At 43.3% G+C, this 23,913-nt stretch overlaps 1 protein-coding gene across 3 annotated transcripts in view; it reads left to right on the forward strand.

Annotated features, from left to right (window-relative positions):
• The window catches only part of rai1 (retinoic acid induced 1), a 60,535-nt gene that overhangs the window by 11,161 nt on the left and 25,461 nt on the right, over positions 1-23,913 (forward strand). The gene's annotated exons all lie outside the window — the stretch shown is intronic.

A 23,913-nucleotide genomic window follows, 5' to 3' on the forward strand; every position in this document is an offset into this window, starting at 1 on the left:
AGGAGGAATTTTATGTAAGCAGTCAATTTTATATATTATACATATGTGTATGTTAATGTTATACATTGCTTTGGAACAGTGCACAAGGTTGAAGAAATGCAGAGTCGTTTATTAACTTGACAGATCGAAATATTACACAGGGCCTGCCAAAGCACAACCCTGGAGCTTATCTATGTCACTTTCTCTGGTGGGACTTGGGAGAATGAACCAAGTGTTTTTCCTTAGAATTAGAAGGTGATGAAACGCAACCAATGCAGTTCTGCCTATCTAGTGTTATAAATGGTGTTATTCACTTTGGGGAGCAGTGTGAGGGCTGGCTGTCAACTATTAATGGATTGCCTCAGGCAGAATTTTTAAGGTAGCAAAGCTTAAAAACTTGAGGAAGGTGTTTGAAAGGTAATGAAACCATTCTTGTCGGAGGTTTCAAGTCCCATTGCAATACCAGCGCTGAGGAAATGAAACACTGCTGAAGGTGTAGTGTATTTTGGATGTTAAACTAAGGGTTTAATTCAGCCTCTCAGGTCAACAAATAAGTTTCTAAAGCCATTAATTAATTGAAGATGTTTCTTCCCTCTCCTGGCTAAAAGTTACACTTTAACCAATAGTAAATCACTAAAATAAAATGATTTGGTTTTCGTTTTTGTTTGGAGATTGCTGTGCACTATTTGGTTGTCACATTTCCTGTGCCACAATAGTGACTACTCTTGAAAAAAGTTTCTATTTAGTGTAAGGTGCTTTGGTCCATCCTGAGGTAATGACAGGCACAAGTTTGTTCTTAAAGTGTAAGAATTTTGGGTGCTGAGTTTGGTGACAAAATTCAAAGCTCATGTGACCCATCCTGACTGACAAATATTCACCCTGTTTTTCCCCCCTTCTCAAAAAAGGTTTTAGCAGAATTAAAGATTGTATTCTGTATTCTGGCTTTCAACATCCTTCATACGAGGAAATTCTCCATTACAACATAGAAACATAGAGGATAGGAGCAAGAGTAGGCCATTCAATCCCCTTGAGCCTGCTCAACCATTCAACATGATCACGCCTGATCATCAGGCTCAATACCCTAATCCTGCTGCCTCCAGCCCCATACCATGGTCCCTTTAACCACAAGAGGTATATATGCTTCTTTCTTGAAAGCACAATGTTTTGGCTCCAACTGCTTTCTGTGGTAGTTAATTCCACAGGCTCAGTACTCTCTGGGTGAAGAAATTTTTACTCAACTCAGTCCTAAACGTTTTGCCCCTTATCCTTAAGCTATGACTCTTGGTTGTTGACTCCCCCACCATTGGAAACATCCTTCCTGCATCTAACCTGTCTAGATTTATATGAGGCAACTCCCTTTCCTCCCCCCCCCCGCGCCAATTCATTCTTCTAAACTCGAGTGAATCCAACCCTAACCTTCTCAATCTCTCCTCATATGTCAGTCCTGCCATCCTAGGACTCAATTTGGTAAACCTTTGCTGCACTCCCTCTGTAGCAAGAACACCCTTCCTCAGATAAGGAGATCAAAACTGCAAATTAATATTCCAGGTGTGTCCTCACCAATGCTGTTGCAGCAAGACATCCTTGTTTCTGTACTTGAATCTTCATACAAAACTGCAGTCTGGTTATTCTGCTAATTTCTCTCTCTGTTCACTCATAGGGATGGAAGGGGTTTGAAGGGGAGCCAAGATGGAGGTCAATGACCATCCACACTCAACAGCTATTACAGCATATAAGAAATAAAAGTGAAAGGACTTTACATGCCCCCAAGCCTTTTCTGCTAAATCACCTCCATTTTCCTGCAATTTTCCTATCTCTTTATTCCTTTATTCCAAAAATCTCTTTGCTTTCAGTCATGGATATACTTAGCAACTGAGTAACAATTCATACCCATCTGGACTAGAGAATTCCCAACTTTCACAATGTGTAAACCCAGGCAGTGAGCAACAGACAGTGGAAGGAATTGCAATTCAGCCTGGCTGAGAGACATTGGACAGTGAACATTAGCTGATCTCTGTCCCCACCTCCACCTCATCCAGTCTAGAATCATTGTCAGCAACTGTAGCATCCCCTAACAAATTAAGACAAATTAAATCTAACACTGAATGTGGATAAAGCCAGGGATCTTCCTGTTCTGTATGCCTCAGTATCATAATTAGGCCACTGAGGAGTTGGAGTGGTTCCATTTATTTCTGTTGCGTGCACAATTGTATTTGTTTTATTTTGAAACTTGGTAAAGGGGTATCCTAATAGTGACCTTTTAAATTATGAAATACTTTATAGAGTAGACGGAGATATTCCCATTTGTGAGGAAGAGCAAAATCAAAGGCCATCAATGTCAAACTTGTCACCAAGAAATCAAAAACAAAATTCAGAAAAAAACATTTTTATCCAGGAATTGGAGAAAATGCTGAACCTGCTATCAAGGGAAAAGTACACATAATAGAACAGTGACAGTGCAGAAAACCATCTTTCACCATTGGGCTGAATCTTACACAGCCTTGAATGACATAGGTTAAGCTAGAGAAATCGAGAGAATCACATGGAAAGAAATGCTTGAGGCCTTTCTTGACATTAAGAGCAACTGAGTTGCATTTTCAAACAGAGTTCTGGGCACCCAGGCAAGATTCACGGTAGATGACGATGAGATGCCTATCAAGTGGGATTATTGCTTGTTTACAGCCTCATTAACTACAGAACTTGCTTCAATAATATGCAGCTTCCTACCCATCCACCTGCTGAAAGGAAATTAGATGTTGACAGTTCCTGACACGAAAGCCAGAGCGGGTACCTGTCAACTTCAGCTTCCTGCTTGCTGCTTCCAGTCCTCCATCTTGGACAGCTGGCACCAACTTATCAAGGCACACTCAATGTGCAGCAGATATAAGCCCCTTCCTGTACATGTGCCACTGCATTGTCACAACACTTCTTTAATCTGCGCACAGTATGCTGCTGCACTTTAAAGCTGGACCTTGGGCTGCACTGGCAATGATCATTGCAGTGCTGCAGCAAGGACACTTTATGAACAGGGTCAGGCAACCAAATCGTGATTGGACCAGGCTGCATCTCAGCGTTGCGCATTTGCTCCCTTAATACTTACTCATTTGAGCCTACCTGGATGTTCACAGCATCCCTGCCCTGTTGCAGTAGCCCCTTCAGTTAGAGCTGTTGGGACACATTTTTTTTGTCCCTGCCTTAAACCACAAGGTAGTAAAGTAAGGAAGATTATGTTGGTGCAGATCTGGGAAGGATGGAGAGATGTGCTGAACAAGTGAATAGGCAGAGCAGAGGACATGCAGCATTAGTAGTCTGGGGACAGGAATTCATAAAGTGAGAGTGCATGAGGCCAGATGCTGCAAGCAATATTAAGAGGTGTAGAGCATGAGCCTTGGTGGTCAGTGGATATTGTAGCTGATAGAGAAAGTGCGCGGTAGTAGAGAGCAGGTGGTGATGTTTATTTGGCAGAGTGGAGAAGGCAGATGTACTTCTTCCTTCATTGCTGGGCATTCTTCTGAATGGCTGAGACCTCAAACATAATGGATATCTTGGACCAGTCTGGCATGCAGTGATGGCTTGGCATCTTCTACTAGTACTGGAGGAAGAGGATGTCCTTCAGCCCCACAAACTGATCCATCAGGAACTCCAGGTGTCTGTCCGAAAAACAGGAAACCAGTTTCCCACAACTTGCCAAATCCAGGGCAAATGCAGGGTTGTGGTTATCTGACATAGCCTCTCTGGGCGCACAACGGCCTTTTGAAGATCACACAGTTCTAGAAATACTGATCTGTTTTAGAATATCCCTGCTTTGGAAACTTCCTTGGTACAGCAAGTCATGATTTGGAGATGCCGGTGTTGGACTGGGGTGTACAAAATTAAAAATCACACAACACCAGGTTATAGTCCAAAAGGTTTAATTGGAAGCACACTAGGTTTTGGAGCATCGCCCCTTCATCAGGTGATAGTCACCTGATGAAGGAACGACACTCCGAAAGCTAGTGTGCTTCCAATTAAACCTGTTGGACTATAACCTGGTGTTGTGTGATTTTTAACTTGGTACAGCAAGTAATCGAATGCAGCTAGCATCTGACATGAGGGGTGCTATAAGGAGGTGGTAGGCTAGCTAATGTGGTGAGTTTGAAACAATAACATGAGAAAACTGCATAGACCCCACAGAGAAACCTTCCACGAAACTCAACAAAACTGTAACTTTGCCAAAATATGACAAGATTCAGCCATCGTGTCCATTCCCCTTCCCCATAGCCCAGGAAAACTTTCTCCTCAATAATTATCAAATTCCTTTGTGAAAGCCACAATTAGATCTGACCTGATCACATTTTCAAGCAGTATATTCCAAATCCATTTACTGAGTAAAACAAAAGTTTTATTCCTAATATCACCATTGCTTCTTTTGCCAATTATCCTAGTTCAGTATCAGAACACCTTTAACAAATCTCCCCTCAATCTTCTCCAAAAAGATCAACTGTTTGCCATTTTGTGCTCATTAATGAATCTGTCATACTCAAAATCATTCTCCTGTATCTTCTCTTGGTTGCCTTTTCAAATGTGGTGCCCAAAATTGAGCACAGTTTTCCAGTTAAGGCTGATCCAGCACTTTAAAACGATTAAACAAAATTCTCTTGCTTTTGTACACTACATTAATGTACAATCCGAAGAGTTAGGCTATCTTATTAACCACTTTCCCAACTTGCCCTGATACTTTCAGCAACTTGCACATATATACTCTGAGGTCCTTCTGCGCCTGGAATCCCTTAGAATTGTATCCTTTATGTTATATTACTTTTCCTTTCCTTCCTGCCAAAATCTCTGAGTTTAGACTTCCCAATATTAGATTTCATCTGCCAAGTGTCCACACATTTCCCCAGCTTGCCTGTGCCTTCATTGATGTCTATCTATTCTCTTCGAAGTTGACAGCATTTCCAAGTTTAGTGTCATCTGCAATTTTGAAATTGTGCCCTGAGTAACCAAGTCTAGATCATTAATCTAGATCAAGAAAAGCAGTGATCCTAACACTGAACCTAGCTAACATCATCTGCACCTTCCTCTACTACAAAAACAAAGTTCATCACTTTTCAGCTAATGTTATGCTGCCACTGGCTCTTTTATTTCTATGGGCTTCAAGTTTGCTGACAAGTCTACTTGTTGGCTTTTTGGAAATCCATGTATATCACATTAACCACATTATCCTCATCAATTCTTCGCCCACTTTCTCACATCCCCCTCTGCACCCCGCCCCACCTGAACTTTGTACATGCAAGTTAATCACTGGTCATTTTGGGGATGATAAGAGAGCGAAGTATAAAAAGCATACAGATCAAGATTCCCACCTCTTAAATTTTAGTTATAATTAACTCTGGTGCACAACAAGCCTCTCCAGAAAAATGTTAATGTGGCTTAAAGAGGGTGGAATTGTAGAATAACTTAGAAACTGAGTATTTCTGCTTCTTGATTTTCTGTCAAAATGTTGTAGTAGAGAGCTTCCCCTTGACAAACACAAGATTTTACAGACACAGTGCTACCTTCAGGAATCTCACATCACCCTCATCAGTGCCAATCCCTGTGAATGAGAGGAAGGATTCCAACAATTTAAATCTGAAACCCCCACATTAAAGGGCCAATTTGCTGACTCTTAAGTTAAATTTGCTGGGCCTTACTTTGGCCCAGCAACTCTTCAGGCTTTCCTCCATTTTAGTTTTCACCTCTGTCATTGAGGAGGAGAAAGTGAGGACTGCAGATGCTGGAGATCAGAGTCAGCAGAAAAAGCACAGCAGGTTAGGCAGCATCCAAGGAACAGGAAAGTCGACATTTTGGGCATAAGCCCTTCATCTCCTCGATGCTGCCTGACCTGCTGTGCTTTCCCAGCATCACACTCTCAACCTTTGTCATTGAGTCCATTTCACTCCTGCCTCTGATGTGTTCCTGTGTCCTAATAAGGGATAGGAGGTGTTGCTAGAACTGGGACTCAGGCTGTATTCACTCACCTTTAGCTGTTTAATGAGAGCATTGGAAAGCTGATGAGTGACTGAACCATTCCAGCATCAACAGAACTAGTGAAAGAATCACAACAGCTTCTCACATCTTAAAAATAAAACATACGAGGCCAAATTATATAAAACTGTTGAAGCCAAACAAGAAAACAGAACTATTTTTCATGATTAGCAATATAAAAGTACATTAGAAACATTTTAGAGAGTAGTTACCGGGATATCTCCAGTACCAATCTTGAGGCATTCCAAAAGGATAAAGAATACTCTGGACCATGTGCCAAGTTGTTAATTAGGTTCTAGTTATCATAAAGAAATTGAGATACAACCAGAATTAGGAAAGAAAAGAATAGGATAACAAAATTGAGAGAAACAGTGATGGGCTGCAAGTAGGAGATAATTAACAGGGACACCTAAACCCAGAATGATGGGCCCTGGAGGATTAAAATTATAAAATGATTATATTGCATAAAAGTGGCTTTCATTCCCTCGTGTAGAGGGGTGATCCAAATGAGATGTTTAAACTATTAGAATAATTTCATGGAGTCAACAGAGTATTCTCCAGTGGGGGAGTAATTCCCTGGTGGGGAAATCAAACAAGGGAGGAAAGTTTTAAAGTTAAGGACAAGTAAGATAAATGAAATAAAAACTTACTCTTCACCCAAGACACCAAAAACGTTCTCCTGTTTTTGAATAGTGTCTTGGATCCTTTTATTGCTACATGAAAGGCAAGGTATGGCATCTGTTTAGTATTGTAATCTGTAGTTAATGCTTAATATTAAGTATATTGCTAAGTATAGGTCTCCAAGTCCTCTTTGGAGAAAGTGAGGACTGCAGATGCTGGAGATCAGAGTCAAGAGTGTGGTGCTGGAAAAGCACAGCAGGTCAGGCAGCATCCGAGATGCAGGAGCATCAACGTTTCGGGCAAAAGCCCTTCTTCAGGAATGAGACTTGTGAGCTGAGGGGGTGGTGAGATAAATGGACGGGGAATGGGGCAGGGGGGAAGGTAGCTGAGAGTGCTTTGGGTATATGGAGGTGGGGATAATTGTGAATAGGCCGGAGAGGAGGGTGGAGCAGATAGGTGGGAAGGAAAATGGACAGATAGTACAGGTCATGAGGGCAGTGCTGAGTTGGAAGGTTGGAACTGGGATAAGGTGGGGGGAGGGGAAATGAGGAAACTTGAAGGCGTTTGGTATGCTTTTCTTTATTGGTCAGAGTATTGAGTATTGGGAGGTCATGTTGCGGCTGTACAGGACATTGGTTTGGCCACTGTTGGAGTATTGCGTGCAATTCTGGTCTCCTTCCTGTCAGAAAGATGTTGTGAAACTTGAAAGGGTTCAGAAAAGATTTACAAGGGTGTTGCCAGGGTTGGAGGATTTGAGCTATAGGGAGAGGCTGAACAGGCTAGGGCTGTTTTCCCTGGAGCATCAGAGGCTGAGTGGTGACCTTATAGAGATTTACAAAATTATGAAGGGCATGGATAGGATAAATAGGCAAAGTCTTTTCCCTGGGGTCAGGGAGTCCAGAACTAGAGGGCATAGGTTTAGGGTGAGAGGGGAAAGATATAAAAGAGATCTACTGGGCAACATTTTCACACAGAGGGTGGTACGTGTATGGAATGAGCTGCCAGAGGAAATGGTGGAGGCTGGTACAATTGCAACTTTTAAGAGGCATTTGGATGGGTATATGAATAGGAAAGGTTTGGAGGGATATGGGCCGGGTGTTGGCAGGTGGGACTAAATTGGGTTGGAATATTTGGTCGGCATGGACTGGTTGGACCGAAGGATCTGTTTCCATGCTGTACATCTTTGTGACTCTATGGTGAAATCCACATAGATGCTGTGTAGTTGGAGGGTCCCAAGGTGGAAGATGAGGTGTTTTTCCTCCAGGCGTCAGGCTAGGGTTTGGCAATGGAGGAGGCCCAGGACCTCCATGTCTTTGGTGGAGTGGGAGGGAGAGTTAAAGTCTTCAGCCGTGGGGCGGTAGGGTTGGTTGTTGAGTATGCCCCAGAGATGTTCTCTGAAGTGCTCTGCAAGTAGGCATTCTGTCTCTCCAATGTAGAGGAGACCGCATCGGGAGCAATGGATACAGTAAATGACAGGTGTGAAAGTGCAGATAAAACTCTGATGGATGTGGAAAGTGGCAGGTGAAGGTGCCGGGAGTGGAGGGTGGGTTGGGGTGGGGTGGGGAAGGGTGGCAGTGGTGGTGTGTGGACATGAAAAGGGAGTTGCAGAAGGAATGGTGGTGGAGTCCGTTTGTAGGTGGCGGAAATGGCGGAGGATGATGCGATATATGTGGAGGTTGTTGGGGTGGAAGATGGGGACCACAGGGGTGTTCTGTTCTTGTTGCGGTTGGAAAGGTGGGGTTCGAGGGTGGAGGTGCGGGAAGTGGATAAGATGTGCTGAAGGGCATCATCAACCATGTGGGAGGGGAAATTGTGGTCTTTGAAGAAGGAGGTGTGTTCTGTGGTGGATCCGGTCCTCCTGGGAGTAGATGCAGCGGAGGCAGAGGAATTGGGAATAAGGTTTTTACAGGAGGCAGGATGGGAGGAGGTGTAATCCAAGCAGCAATCCTTTGTAGAAGATGTCAGTGTTGAGTCAGTCACCGTTGATGAAGATGGTCGTGCACCATCTCTGACACCTCCCTCCCCTTCCTGGACCTCTTCATCTCCATCAACGATGACTGACTCAGCACTGACATTTTCTACAAACCCACCGACTCCCACAGCTACCTGGATTACACTTCCTCCCACCCTACCTACTGCAAAAATGCTATCCCTTATTCCCAGTTCCTCCGCCTCCGTCGCATCTGCTTCCAGGAGGACCGGATCCACCACAGAACACACGGGATGGCCTCCTCCTTTAAAAGACCGCAGTTTCCCCTCCCACATGGTCGATGATGCCCTCCAGTGCATCTCATCCACTTCCAACACCTCTACCCTTGAACCCCACCCCTCCAACCGCAATAAAGACAGGACACACCTGGTCCTCACCTTCCACCCCCTCAACCTCCTGTATACATCACATCATCCTCCACCATTTCTGCCACCTACAAACGCACCCCACCGCCAGGGATATATTTCCCTCCCCACCTTAATTTGCTTTCTATAAAGACCATCCCCTCACAACTCTCTTGTCAGGTCCACGCCTTCCCACCAACCCAACCTCCCCTCCCCCTTCCCCTCCCGACACCTTCCCCTGCCACTGCAGGAATTGCAAAACCTCTGTCCACATCTACCCCTTACTTCTGTCCAAGGGCCCAAAGAAGCCTTCCACAGTCATCAACATTTTACCTGCACTTTCACTCGTGTCATTTATTGTATCCATTGCTCCCAATGCGGTCTCCTCTACATTGGGGAGATAGGATGCCTACTTGCAGAGCACTTCAGAGAACATTCTGGGACACCCGGACCAACCAACCCCACCACCCTATGGCAGAACACTTCAATTCCCCCTCCCATTCTACCAAGGACATGCAGGTCTTGGGCCTCGTCCATCACCAAACTCTAACTACCTGATGCCTGGAGGAAGAACACCTCATCTTCTGCCTTGGGACCTTCCAACCAAAAAGCATTAATGTGTATTTCACCAGTTTCCTCATTTTCCCTTCCCTTACCTTATCCCAGTTCCAACCCTCCAACTTGGCACCGCCCTCAGGACCTGCCCTACCTGTCCATCTTCCTTCCCACCTATCTGCTCTACCCTCCTCTCCGACCTAGCACCATTACTCCCACCTCCATCTACCTATCGCACTCTCAGCTACTCTCCCCCAGCCCCCACACCCCTTCCATTTATCTCTCCACCCCCTTGACTCACTATTCCTGATGAAGGGGTTTTGCCCTGGGATGCTGCCCGATCTGCTCTGCTTTTCCAGCACCACACTCTCGACTCCATTCCCTATTTGCCCATTTCAATTAAAATCCTAGGTCTTTGTGTCATTGACGAAATTTGGTCTGTTTCTGTGCTGTAAGTTCAAAGAAAATTAAAACAATATACACCATATTTAAATTCCCTTATGATTTTTCTCTTGGGTTGCTTATAGTAGTATCAGAGATGTTAATAATTCATTCCTGGACAATCCTGGAGGGTTGTAGAACAGGTACCTTTTGCTTTTCTGTTGTGTTCAGAAGTATACTATAAACTGACATTAGTTTTTAGTCGAATATCCGGACATGTCCCATAACAATCCTTTTCCCTGACAGAGACAATTTGAGATTTCCCTGAAGACGCATCACCATGGAAACAGCCACATCATTTATTATGGTTGTCTTTGCTTTTCTTCAGGTAAATTATTAATGGTTGGATTTTCTTAGCAATGTCCATTAGTTCTAGACATATATCAGTCCTCAACTTTTTCTGAAACATATATTGCCAATAAGACAAGAGACATGGGGGTGATTCGAGCTGGCAACTCTAGATCTATACAACTAAAATAACAAATCGTACAAAAGCAAAATAGTGTGGATGCTGAAAGTGAAATTAAAATAAGGAATTTTTTAAAAGGTACATCTGGTCAGACAGGATCTATGGGGAGAGAATCAAAGTTAACATTGCAGGTCAATGAACTATTGTCAGAAAGTAGAACTTGTATATATTTACCATCATAAAGTGGTTCAAGGTGTTTCACAAGAGCAAAATTTGATACTGAGCCGCAAAGGAGATATTAAAGCAGATGGATAAAGGCTTAGTCGATGAGATAGGTTTTGTGGAAGAGTTTTAAAGAGGAAAAATAAAGTGGTGGCAAAGGGAAGGAATTCCAAAGCTTAAGGCGGTGTGGTTGAAGGGGTGGTTGCCAATAATAGAATAATTAAAACTGGGTTTGCTTAAGAGACCGGAATTGGAAGAGTGCAAATATATCTGAGGACTAGTGAAAATTAAAGTGAGAGGGGGTCAATGGGGAATCTGAAAACAAAGATGAGACCCTTAAGATCAAGAATTTGGTTAATGTAGCTAATATAAGTCAGTGAACACAGTTAATGTATGTTAGACAAGGTCATCAGATGTTTGGATGATTTCAGCTTTACAAAAGTCAGAAAATGAAAATTTCATCTCCTCACCTTTAACTTCCAATTGCCCTGCCAAATGCACTCCTACCATTTGTACTAGTCACAGAGCCATCTTTCCTATGCTTTTAAAATTAATGAACATAAACATTCAAAGAAAATGGAAAGTCAACATTATTTGAAATCTCTTGTAAATTTGCTCCCAGGTATTCTTCAAAGCAGTGATCTTCAAATTTGTCTTTGGAGACTTCTAGAGTGTTGTAAACCCTAGTGGTGATCCAGACGTACAAACAATGTGAATTAGTAGCAGGAGTAGGTCACTCAGCACTTCAAGCCTACTCCACCATTCAATAAAATCATGACTGATTTGATTATTTGACATTCCAGGAACTAAAGTGGCAAACATTGATCTTCAATTAATGTTATTGGACTCAGGAAAGGTAGTAAGACGCCTGTTCAGTAGCTATGTGCTCTCTCATTGGTCACCAGCTTCTGATAAATGCATTCTTTTGTAAGTTGACCTGGTTTGGTCTATTTATTGGTTCATTAGTCACTTCTTTGTTTTCATTAAGAAAAATATACTTTCTATGACAAAAAAAAATTATTTATTGAGTGGCACTTTATTTGAAGTCCTTCTGTTAACGTGTGTGTGAGTGAGAGAGAGAGAGAGAGAGATGGCTCATCCGGAAGTACTTCAAAGGTTTCTTGCCAGTTCTGTGACTCATGCTGCTGACATTATTGGACTTTAATTATTGTAATTTAGTTTACGATAAATATTCCCTTTATCCCAGTGCAGGAATGACCAGTGAGACACAGCATGTGCACTGCTGAACCTACTCTTATCTGCCTTCCCTCTCAGTAAAGCTACCTGCAACATAATCCTGCTACTGGTGTTATTGGTGACATATATTCTGGAAACTGTTGAGGATTTGGAGAGGAAAGAGAACTAGAATTGTTGCCTTGAGAGTAGGGATTAGAAGATTTAATGGAAGTGTCCAAATTTAGTAAAGATTTTGATGGAGTAAATAAGGAAGAACTGTTTCCATTGATAAGAAGGTTGATAATCAGAATGCACAGATTTAAGGTAATCGACAAAAGCACTACTGTGTAAACCTACCTCAGTGTGTACGGAAAACCTCTTTGAAAGTTTGTGTTATGATTCTGCTGTTTCTCTACGCTGTTCCTAATGGTAAAGTACAAGGTTTTGGCTCATTTGGTGCTCTATCATACAGTCCACAAAGCCTCTACGGTTTCGTCTCCGGTTGAGGTAACTAATCTCAATCAGGACAATAGGATGGGCATCAGAGTTGGCTTCATTGGGCTACAGAGAAGAAAATCATAATCATTATCTATATTTCTTTGATGAAAAAGATGCATGTACGGCCACTGAGGGCCCAACAATGAATTCCTGAAGAAGGGCTTATGCCCAAAATGTCGTTTCTCTTGCTCCTTTGATGCTGCCTGACCTGCTGCGCTTTTCCAGCAACACATTTTTCAGCTCTGATCTCCAGCATCTGCAGTCCTCACTTTCTCCTGAATAGCTCAGTTACAATCACTGATTAGTAATTCGTTATAAGTAATGGTGAACTGTGAAACTAGCCCAGAAAGTTTCAAGGACTTTCAGGGTTTAAAAGAAAAAGAAGTAAATCTGTTTGTAGTATGATTGCAATGGAAGGAGAAACACGCTCCCATCAGTGAGTAAGTCTGTCTCTGTGTTGTTGATTTGATTACATCTAACAGATGGCTCTATTCTGGCACACAGCAGGATAATAAGGAAGAGATGATATTCCTGGAGCATCCATAGGATGTAAGAACAGTTCAAATGTAGTAATGTGGAGACACCAAGTGAGTGAGAGAGAGCAAGGACAACAGATGGGTAGTGAAAGTATGAGAAAAAATGCAAATCGGAGGCAAGCAGAGTATGAGAGACCATGATAGACACAAAGTATGGGCACACGTCAAAGATTAAGATACTGGAAGAGAAACAAGAGGGAGAAGCAGAATTTTAAAGTGAGAAGAATGCAAGAGTGAGAGAATGTGATAAGGTTTTTTAGATGGAGGTTATAATGGAAAGAAACAGATGCAGAGATAGAGTGTGAGGAAAGAAGACTGTGAGGGAAGATGCAGGTGAAGACTGATTTTCTTGAGGAAAACCAAAGAAAGTGATGTTTGTGCAGGCTTAAAACAAGAGCATATTATTGAGAAAAAGGAAATTTCTGACTTGATAAGTAGCCAAATGCAGAGAGAAAGGAAATTCAAGATCTAAAGCCAACGAAAGGGAAGATGTGTGCTCTCCCAATTATTGATGTTGTATATTTGAAGTGAGCAACATTGGTTATTGTGGAATTTTGTACTTTCTTTGATTTGTTGTAGCATTTTTAGGTACATCGTTGGGGCCATTCGCTATCCATTCCTCCTTTGTCCTTTTGAAGGATGGTTGGGGGGGGGGGGGAAACAGGGTCCTCCTTTCTCCATGCACTTGCTGGGTGGTCAGTCCCTCCTCTATTCTCTGGAGCAAAGTGGCAATCTCTCCTTATCCACCGAAGGGAGGAGTAGAAATCTTTGTTCTGTTCATCAGTGGCAGGGAGGGGGCGTGGGCACGGTCCCCCAGCACTGGGGAAGGGATGATATTGCCTCATCCATCAATCTAGTGAGGGAGAATTCCTCTTCTGTCCACTGGGGGACAATTCGTCCACATACCTGCTCCAATAGAGACCCAAAGCAGAGGGTGTGTAATGAGAACAGACCAAGGTGTCAGCTGTAATGTAGGGAAGGGCAGAGGCCAAGGGAATCAGGAGCAGTGGTAAGTCAATCAGTTAGAAATTAAAAGAACGCTGTCAACATCAGTGCTTAGAGAAACAGAAACCAAGAAATCCGAGGTCATGATCAAAAAGTTATTTTTGAAGTTGTAATCTAAGACAAAGAATTGAAAAATGGAATGAGTTTTTAAAAACTGTGACATTTTAAGTGTTAAGTTTTTTTTATATCTTCGTTTTTATTACTGTTAATTGTAATTGGTATTCTAATAACATTGACACCTCAGTCCCGTGGAATGCACGTCTGGTGTTATCTAGGAACTCAGGGTTACTTCTTATGTCCTAGACAGTTACATGTGCAGGGAATGTCATCAGCTGGAGGAATTTGTGCTCTGAGTTTTGGAGCTTCAACAACACTGGCTTCTCTGGCCTGCATCTGTAAATGCAAAGTGAAAGCTTTGTGGACATCACAATTCAGTAGGTGATCATTCAGCAGTTTGTGATCTGTCAACAATAACGTAGTACATTCTGTTTTCTAACTATTGGTAGTGGCAATACTCCTTCTGAAGAGTACACCAAGAGCCAAGTCCCCCAAGGGGCTCAGCTGTATAGCGAGGGAAGAACAAGGACAAAAGGTAAATAGTCCTGTAATAGTTAAACAGCAAGCAGGCATTTCTGCAGCCGCAGAAGTGATTCCAGAGTGATACGTTGCCTTCATCCATCAAGGATGTCATGAGTAACTACAAATCTTTGAGGGCTGAGCAGAGCCAGAGTTCATGGGCCCATATTGGCCAAAAGTGGAAAGAGAGACGCACCTGTAGGTTTCTAGGAGGGAGCTAGGGATGAAGTTATAAAGGGAGATAGATAGTAATCTAAGGATTACTTCTGATACCAGGTGCTTGTGAGCACAGAAATAGAAGAATAATGTATCTAAATGTGTGGGAGGAGAAATGGTGCAGCAGGAAAGGTTATATGAAGGCTGTGTGAGGTTATGCACATTGGCAGGCAGAATAGAAGAGCACTATTATTTAAATGAGGAAAGACGTCAGAAAGTTGCAATACAGTGGATTCGGAGGTCCTCGCACAAGAATCACAAAAAGCTACCATTCAAGTTTAGTGGTGCTATGGAAGTCAAATAGAATGTTGATCTTTATTTCAATGAAGTATTAAAATAGAGAGGTCTTGCTAAAACTATCCAATGCACTAGTCAAACCATACCCAGTCCCCTTATCTAAGGAACGATAGACTGGCATTGGAGACAGTCCAGAATCAGTCCAGCTCACTAGGCTGATTCTGGGCATGAGAAGAGGTTATTAAATTCATTAGAGCTTAGAGGATGAAAGAAGACCATGTTGAAGCATTCAAGATTGTTTGGGAATTGACAAGTTAGATGCATAAAGACTGTTACTCCTTGTGGGAGAGCCAAAGATGAGAGGACATAATCTCAGCACTAGGGAACACTCATTTGAGACAGAGGTAAGGATTTTTCTTCTGAGGGTAGTGAAACTGTAGAAGTTGTTACCACAGAGGTCTATCTGGGCTGAGTCATTAGTAATATTCAAATCTGAGATAGATTTTTAATTAGTAGGGGAATCAAGGATTATGAGAAAAAGACAGGAAAGTGGACTTGAGGATTATGATCTCATTGAATGGCAGAGCAGACTGAATGGGCCAAGAGGTCTACTTCTGCTCCTCTGTCCTGTGGTCTTGTGGAAGGGTTTATCTTCCTGAGGTAGAAAGGTCCTGTACAAACTGGATAGATTTGACCTCAAACAAAAACAGAAATTGCTGAAGAAACTCAGCAAGTCTGGCAGCATGTGTGGAGACAAAACAGAGTTAACATTTCAACTCCAGTGGCTCTTCATTAGAACTGATACTAGCTGAGGAAAAAGTGAAGACAGCATTGAGTGGGGCAGAAAATGTGTTGCTGGAAAAGCGCAGCAGGTCAGGCAGCATCCAAGGAACAGGAGAATCGATGTTTTGGGCATAAGCCCTTCTTCAGGAATGAGGAAAGTGTGTCCAGCAGGCTAAGATAAAAGGTAGCAAGGAGGGACTTGGAGGAGGGGCGTTGGAATTGCGATAGGTGGAGGGAGGTCAAGGTGAGGGTGATAGGCCGGAGTGGGGTGGGGGCGGAGAGGTCAGGAAGAAGATTGCAGGTTAGGAAGGCGGTGCTGAGTTCGAGGGATTTGACTGAGACAAGGTGGGGGGAGGGGAAATGAGAAAACTGGAGAAATCTGAGTACATCCCTTGTGGTTGGAAGGTTCCCAGGTAGAAGATGAGGCGCTCTTCCTCCAACTGTCGTGTTGCCATGGTCTGGCGATGGAGGATCCAAGGACCTGCATGTCCTTGGTGGAGTGGGAGGGGGAGTTGAAGTGTTGAGCTACGGGGTGGTTGGGTTGGTTGGTCCGGGTGTCCCAGAGGTGTTCTCTGAAACGTTCTGCAAGTAGGCGGCCTGTCTCCCCAATATAGAGGAGGCCACAACGGGTGCAGCGGTTGAAATAGATGATGTGTGTGGAGGTGCAGGTGAATTTGTGGCGGATATGGAAGTGTCCCTTGGGGCCTTAGAGGGAAGTAAGGGGGGAGGTGTGGGCGCAAGTTTTGCATTTGCGGTGGCAGGGGAAGGTGCCGGGAGTGGAGGTTGGGTTGGTGGGGGGGGTGTGGACCTGACAAGGGAGTCACGGAGGGAGTGGTCTTTTCGGAACGCTGATAGGGGAGGGGAGGGAAATATATCCCTGGTGGTGGGGTCCGTTTGGAGGTGGCGGAAATGACGGCGGATGATTACGTTGTACATGGAGGTTGGTGGGGTGGTAGGTGAGGACCAGTGGGGTTATGTCCTGGGGGCTGTTGGAGGGGCGGGGCTCAAGGGCGGAGGAGTGGGAAGTGGAAGAGATGCGATGGAGGGCATCGTCGACTACGTCTGGCGGGAAATTGCGGTCCTTGAAGAAGGAGGCCATCTGGGTTGTACAGTTTTGGAACTGGTCCTCCTGGGAGCAGATGCGGTGGAGACGAAGGAATTGCGAATATGGGATGGCGTTTTTACAGGGGGCAGGGTGGGAGGAGGTGTAGTCTAGGTAGCTGTGGGAGTCGGTCGGTTTATAGTAAATGTCCGTGTCGCTTCGGTCACCCGAGATAGAAATGGAAAGGTCTAGGAAGGGGAGGGAGGAGTCTGAGACGGTCCAGGTGAATTTGAGGTCAGGGTGGAAGGTGTTGGTAAAGTGGATGAACTGTTCAACCTCCTCGTGGGAGCACGAGGCAGCGCCGATACAGTCATCGATGTAGCGGAGGAAAAGGTGGGGGGTGGTGCCAGTGTAGCTGTGGAAGATGGACTGTTCCACATATCCTACGAAGAGGCAGCTGGGGCCCATGCGGGTGCCCATGGCTACTCCTTTGGTTTGGAGAAAGTGGGAGGATTGGAAAGAGACGTTGTTCATGGTGAGGACTAGTTCAGTCAGTCGAAGGAGGGTGTCGGTGGAAGGGTACTGGTTGGTACGGCGGGAAAGGAAGAAGCGGAGGGCTTTAAGTCCTTCTTGATGGGGGATGGAGGTGTACAGGGACTGGATGTCCATGGTGAAGATAAGGCGTTGGGGACCGGGGAAGCGAAAATCATGGAGGAGGTGGAGGGCGTGGGTGGTGTCCCGAACGTAGGTGGGGAGTTCTTGGACTAAGGGGGACAGGACACCGAAGGGTGTCGAGGTATGCAGAGATGAGTTCGGTGGGGCAGGAGCAGGCTGAGACAATGGGTCGGCCGGGGCAGTCAGGTTTGTGGATTTTGGGCAGGAGGTAGAAACGGGCGGTGCAGGGTTGTGGGACTATGAGGTTGGAGGTGGTAGATGGGAGATCCCCTGAGGTGATGAGGTTCTGGATGGTCTGGGAGATGATGGTTTGGTGGTGGGAGGTGGGGTCATGGTCAAGGGAGGAGTAGGAGGAGGTGTCCGCGAGCTGGTGTTTAGCCTCAGCGGTGTAAAGGTCGGTGTGCCAAACTACTACCGCGCCTCCCTCTGCTGGTTTGATAGTGACTTTGGGGTTGGAACGGAGGGAGTGGAGGGTGAGAGGTTGGAGTGGGTGGAGAGGTTGAAGCGGTTAATGTCGCGGCGGCAGTTGGCTATGAAGAGATCGAGAGCGGGTAAGAGGCCAGTACGGGGTGTCCAGGTGGATGGGGTGTGTTGGAGGCGGGAGAAGGGGTCTTCAGAGGGTGGGCGAGAGTCTTGGTTGAAGAAGTGGGCACGGAGGCGAAGGCAGCGGAAGAATTGTTCGATGTCACGCCGCATGTTGAACTCATTAATCCGAGAGCGTAGGGGAATGAAGGTGAGGCCTCTGCTGAGGATTGAGTGGGGCAGTCAATATTTCTGTCTTAGGCCTGCTGTGGTATTCCAATGAACCTCAGTGCAAGCTTAAAGAACAATATCTCTTCTTTCACTTGGGGACTCTAGGACTCAACATCAAATTCAATCATTTCAGAGCCTGATTATGTCCTTCCATGTTTTTTTGCCCACCCCACAACTAAAGCTGTCATGACCTGGGTTGTGTTCAGCAGAGCTTACCCATTCTATCCTGTTTCTAGCCCTCATTATTATTTATTTAGCTCATCTTCTCTCTTGGTTTACCATCAGTAATTCCCTTCTCTCTCAGCTCCATCTCCACCTGTTCACTCACCTCTTCCCCCAGCCCCGTCTTCACCATAACAACTAGAAAATAATGGTATTTATCAGTCCTGATGAAGAGCAATGGGACTCAGAACATTGACTGTTTTCTCTTCAAAGATGTTTCCAGACCTGCTGAGTTTCTCCAGCAATTTGTTAATGTTTTGTTTCAGATGCATAGCATCCACAGTTGTTTGTTTTATATTAGATTGGACATCAACTGTGTTGACCCCAATACCATCATGAGGAAGCTTGATTTTACTGTTTGTAGAAACTACCCACCTTGCTGGGTGTCTGTCAGTGGATTTAGGAGAGAGAGAGATGAGCAAAGTGGAGTCAAAGTGCAGAAAAGATGAAATGATTGTGAAAGGCAACAAGAACAAAGAGTAGACAATAGACAAGCTGTCAACATTCAGTGATCGGTGGCGTATATTTCAATGCAACAGGCTAGTGAGTAAGACAAGCTGAGGGCATAAAATGTGATTTAATAACTGAACTACTGAATTAAAGCTTTAATAAGAGCAGGCATAGCGGTAAACATCCCTGAATGTAGGATTTTCGGGTGGAATAGAGTGAGGATAAAAATTGTGGTAGGGTTGTAAATGATACTTAAAGAAATTCTCTCAGCTGTGAGGAAGGGTGTTTTGCTAGAAAAATCGCCAAATGAGCCCACCAAGGTTAAACCGAGGAATTAAAAAACAGCAGTCTGACTGATCATGGCTGCCAACACACAGTGAGATTGGAGAGTAAATATATTGGCAAATTACTGATAAATGCAGAATCTATTGCTGGTAAAAGTAGGGATAGCAATTAAGCTCATATTAACTAGAATGAGCATTTTTGTGATTGCGATCATAATTGAGTTAGATTTAATGTTGTTACGGAAAAGGGCAAAGATCAGGAGTATAAGTTTCAAATTGGTGTGGTCCTGTTTTACTACATGGAACTGTGATTTGGCAAAATAAGACTGGAATTAACCACCTGAATGTAAATCAGTGACACAGCAGTGGGAGGCATTCAAGGAGAAAATGGGGATGGTTCAGACCAAATGTGTTCCCACTAAGAAAGTTGGTGAGAGTCTCTGAATGTCCAGGAACATGGAGAGCAGGAAATGGCAAAACGGGAAGTTTATGTCAGATGCTGAAAGCTCAAAATGTAAGAAAGTCAAGAGTATAAAAAATGCGCATGAGCAAAGTTAAAAAGAAAATTGGGAAAGTGAGGGCATGAGAAAATATCATCAGGTAAAATCATGGGACACTCAAAGATGTTTCATAAGTATATAAAGAACAAAGGGCTAACAAAGGAAAGGTTGGGAGCACGTTTCAAATCAAAAACGAAACATATTTGTGCAGGTAGAATACATCAGCGAATTGGGGACTAAACCAAAGAACTGTAAATCAATGATAGAGAAGGAGTGAATTGTTGTTGCAACTCATGTAACTTTTAAAAAATTCACTCGTGGGATGTGGGCATCACTGCTGAGCCAATATTTATTTGCCATCTCTAGTTGTCCTTGAGAAGGGGTAGTGAGCTGCCTTTTTGAACCATTGCAGTCCATTGTAGATATATCCACAATGCTTTTAGGGAGGGAAATCCAGGATTTTGACCCACTGATACTGAAGAAATGGCAATATATTTCTAAATCACGATGGTGAGTGCCTGGGAGGGGAACTTGTAGGTGGTAGTGCTCCTGTGTATCTGCTGCCCTTGTCCTTCTAGATGGAAGTGGTTGTGAGTTGGAAGGTGCGATCTAAGAAGCCTTGGTGAATTTCTGCAGCGCATCTTATACATAGTACATACTGCTGCTACTGAGCATCAGTGGTGGAGGGAATGGATGTTCGTAAATGTGGTACAGCAGTCAGGCTGTTTTGTTCTGGGTGACATCAAACTTCTTTTGTGTTGTTGGAGCTGCATTCATCTAAGCAAGTGGAAGTGTTCTATTGTACTCCTGACCTGTGCCTTGTAGATGGTGAACAAGCTATGGGGAGTCTGGAGGTGAGCTTTTAACTGCAGGATTCCTAGTCTCTGACCTGCGCTTGTGGCCACATTATTTATATAGCTAGTCCAGTTTAGGTTTTGGTCAATGATAACCCCCTGGATATTGGTAGCATGGGATTTAGTGATTGTGATGCCATTGAAAGGGGGTAATGGTTAAATTCTTTCTTGTCAGATATCGTCATTGGCTGCTATTGTGGCATATTGTGAGCAGGTTGTTGCTGAGCAGGTGCTGCTTGATAGTACTGATGATATCACCTTCTATCTCTTTACTGATGATCGAGAGTAGTCTGGTGGAGCGGTTATCGGCCAGGTTGGATTGTGCTGCTTTTTGCTTACAGTACACACTGGGCGATTTCCCACATTATCAAATAGGTGCCAGTGTTGTAGCTATACTGAAACAGCTTGGCATGGGGTGCAATAGTTGTGGAATGCACTTCTTTAATACTATTGCTGGGCCCATAGCCTTTGCAGTATTGAGTGCTGCCAACTATTTCTTGGTATCACAAGGAGTGAATCAAATTGCCTGAAGACTATCATCAGTGGTGCTGGGGACTTCTGGAGGAGGCTGAGCTGGACCATCCACTTGGCACTTCTCACTGAAGATTGTTGCAAATGCTTCAGGCCTCTCTTTTACATTGATGTGCTTGGCTCCCCTATTATTGGACATGATGGGATGAATGGCTTCCTTCATTGCTTTTTTTTTCAATAACCTCACCGTTTTATCATGTTCAATCATAGACAGTAAAGCTAACTGTATTATTTTGGGACTGCTTCTTGTAACAGCTGAATTGAACGTATTAAGAGTCTGCTACTAACTCCTCATCAATTTGATGTCAAAGATGCCTAATGATCAGATTTTGAAGATTATTCTGCATTTGAAAGACATTTGAATAATTCCACCAAATCTGTTGTATCTTTCGATCTCTCAGTCATGAAGAGTTGTTGGAAACCAATGTAATTAATCTGAAGTGATATAATTTTTCCTTTGAGTTTGGCAAATATTCTTCAGAGGCCTTTAAAGTATTTTGAGTAAAGTTATAGATCACTGGATATTTAACTTCTAAGCTGGTTAAAGTTCTTCAACATGCTTTGCTCTTAAAATTCTACATTACATATTTCTGCTCAGCAGCAAGAAGTGATGGTTTCTGATGATTATATCTGTCCCACATCATTTTGATCTCTGTATTTAAAAATGCACTCAACATTACTTTGACTTTAAGTAGTATTTTTCATGCACCATGCAATCCTCTGACAGATGGTTGTAATTTAATTGTCTTCAGCCAAGGATTTTCTCATCTAATATAGTAACACTCATCCCCGTGTTGTTTGAAATTAGTTGGCTGACCATTAATCTGGTTGAGATGAGTCACCTTTTATCCCTGAAGTTGATTTGTATCTTCCAAAGGTAGCACATCCTTATATAATGATACGTGTTCTAATGAAGGTTATGCTGTGGTATTTTGGCTTTTCTTCCACAGATGCTTGCTGTAAGGTGTTGACCTCTTTGTGCATATTAGCATTACTAGTTTTGTAGTTCAATGATTGTTTATGACTCTCATAAATTCTCTGGAACTATCCCACCTTCTTATAAAAGTTGCATTGGCGTGATAAGATGGACATTGTTTCTGTCTGTGTCTTTTCAGCTCTGGAACAAGAACTTTTTACATCAAAGGATTTAAGGAAATTTTGTGTTGGACTGTCAGGATGTTTTAGTTTTTTTTATCTTAGAGAGTTGATGAAGTTTGATGAGATTCTTGAGCTACATTGGCTTTCTTTTCCTATCATTCTGTTGAGCTTTCTTGAATTTCAGCTTCGATCACTATCTGGATAGCCCTTTCCACTGTGAGATCCTTTTTTTTTTATTGTGACATGTCTGAAAGAGAAATTCTAATGCTCTCTCAAGTTAGTTCTGGTTGCAAATTGTCACAATTATTGAATTCTGACATGTGTAAAGATTATTAGTAAAGCTGTCAATAGGTTTTCCAGGAAGCTGCATTATTCTTTTAAATCTTGCTGTATCCATGATTGGTTCCTGATGTAAATCAATTATCACTTGCCCTTACAATATTGTGAAAGGTCTCTTCCTTTATGTTTTGGCATTTTATAGCATGATCTGCAACTGGACCTACAGAGTAAAGATATATGTTCACTTGATCCATTCTGGGTTTCTTCTGTAATTATGAAGTGATTCTGTATCACAAATTGTCTCTTCCATAAAATCCAATACAATTTCACATCTGAAGGATTTCTGATGTTTTTAGCACTGCTTGGAGGTGTAATTTCTTTCTCTGTTTTCATCAGATTTAACTTCTTTCGTTTTTCTTTGAATTATTTACTCAGAGTCATACAGCACGGAAACAGACCCTTCGATCCAACTTGTCCACACTGAACAGACATCCCAATCTGACCTCTAGTCCCATTTGCCAGCATTTGGAAAATCCAGAATAGCACGGCATATCCCTTTAAACACTTCCTATTCATACACCTATCCAGATGCCTTTCAAATGTTGTAATTCTATCCACCTCCACCACTTCCTCTAGCAATTTGTTCCACACATGCACCACCCTCTGCATAAAAATATTACCTCTCAGGTCCTTTTCAGTCTTTCCCCTCTCACCTTAAACCTATGCCCTCTAGTTTTGGACTCCCCTACCCTAGGAAAAAGACCTTGATCATTCACCCTATCCATACCCTTCATGATTTTATAAACCTCTCTATAAGGTCACCCCTCAGCACCAGGGAAAAAAAATCCCCAGCACATTCAGCCTCACCTTATAATTCAAACTGTCTAGTCCTGGTAACATCCTTGTAAATCTTTTCTGCACCCTTTCAACATCCTTCCTATAGAAGGGCAGCCAGAATTAGACACAGTACTCTAAAAGTGGCCTCACCAATGTCCTCTACAGCCGCAACTTGACAACCTAACTCTATACTCAGTGTTCTAACCAATGACGGCAAGTGTGGCAAACTCCTTCTTCATCATCCTGTTTACCTGTGACTCGACTTACTAAGGAATTGTGTACCTGCACTTTGAGATTTCTTTATTGGCAGTATTCTCCAGACCCATACCATTAACTGTATAAGTTCTGCCCTGGTTTGCCTCACCAAATTGCAATACGTCACATTTATTTAAATTAAACTCCATTTGCCATTGGGCCGAGCTAATCAAGGTCCTATTGCACTCTGATATAATCTTCTTCACTGTCCACTACACCATCTATTTTGGTGTCATCTGCAAACTTACTAACCATATATTCACATCCAAATTGTTTTATATAAATGATGAAAAGCAGTGGACAAAGCATCAACCCTTGTGGCACACCACTGGTCAGCATTTCGATCTGAAAAGCAACCCGCTACCATCAGCCTCTACATGTTACCTTCAAGCCAATTTTGTATCCAATTGGCTGGCTTCCCCCAGGGTCCCATCTGATCTAACCTTACTAAGCAGTCCACTACACAGAACCTTGTCGAACACTTTGCCAAAGTCCAGATAGACAACCCCTCCCGTTCTGCCTACATTGATCTTCTTTGT

The sequence above is a fragment of the Chiloscyllium plagiosum genome, unplaced genomic scaffold, assembly GCF_037043375.1.
Source record: "Chiloscyllium plagiosum isolate Xiang-an unplaced genomic scaffold, Cpla_swu_hap1 HiC_scaffold_20, whole genome shotgun sequence".
In the NCBI taxonomy this organism is placed as follows: Eukaryota; Metazoa; Chordata; class Chondrichthyes; order Orectolobiformes; family Hemiscylliidae; genus Chiloscyllium; species Chiloscyllium plagiosum.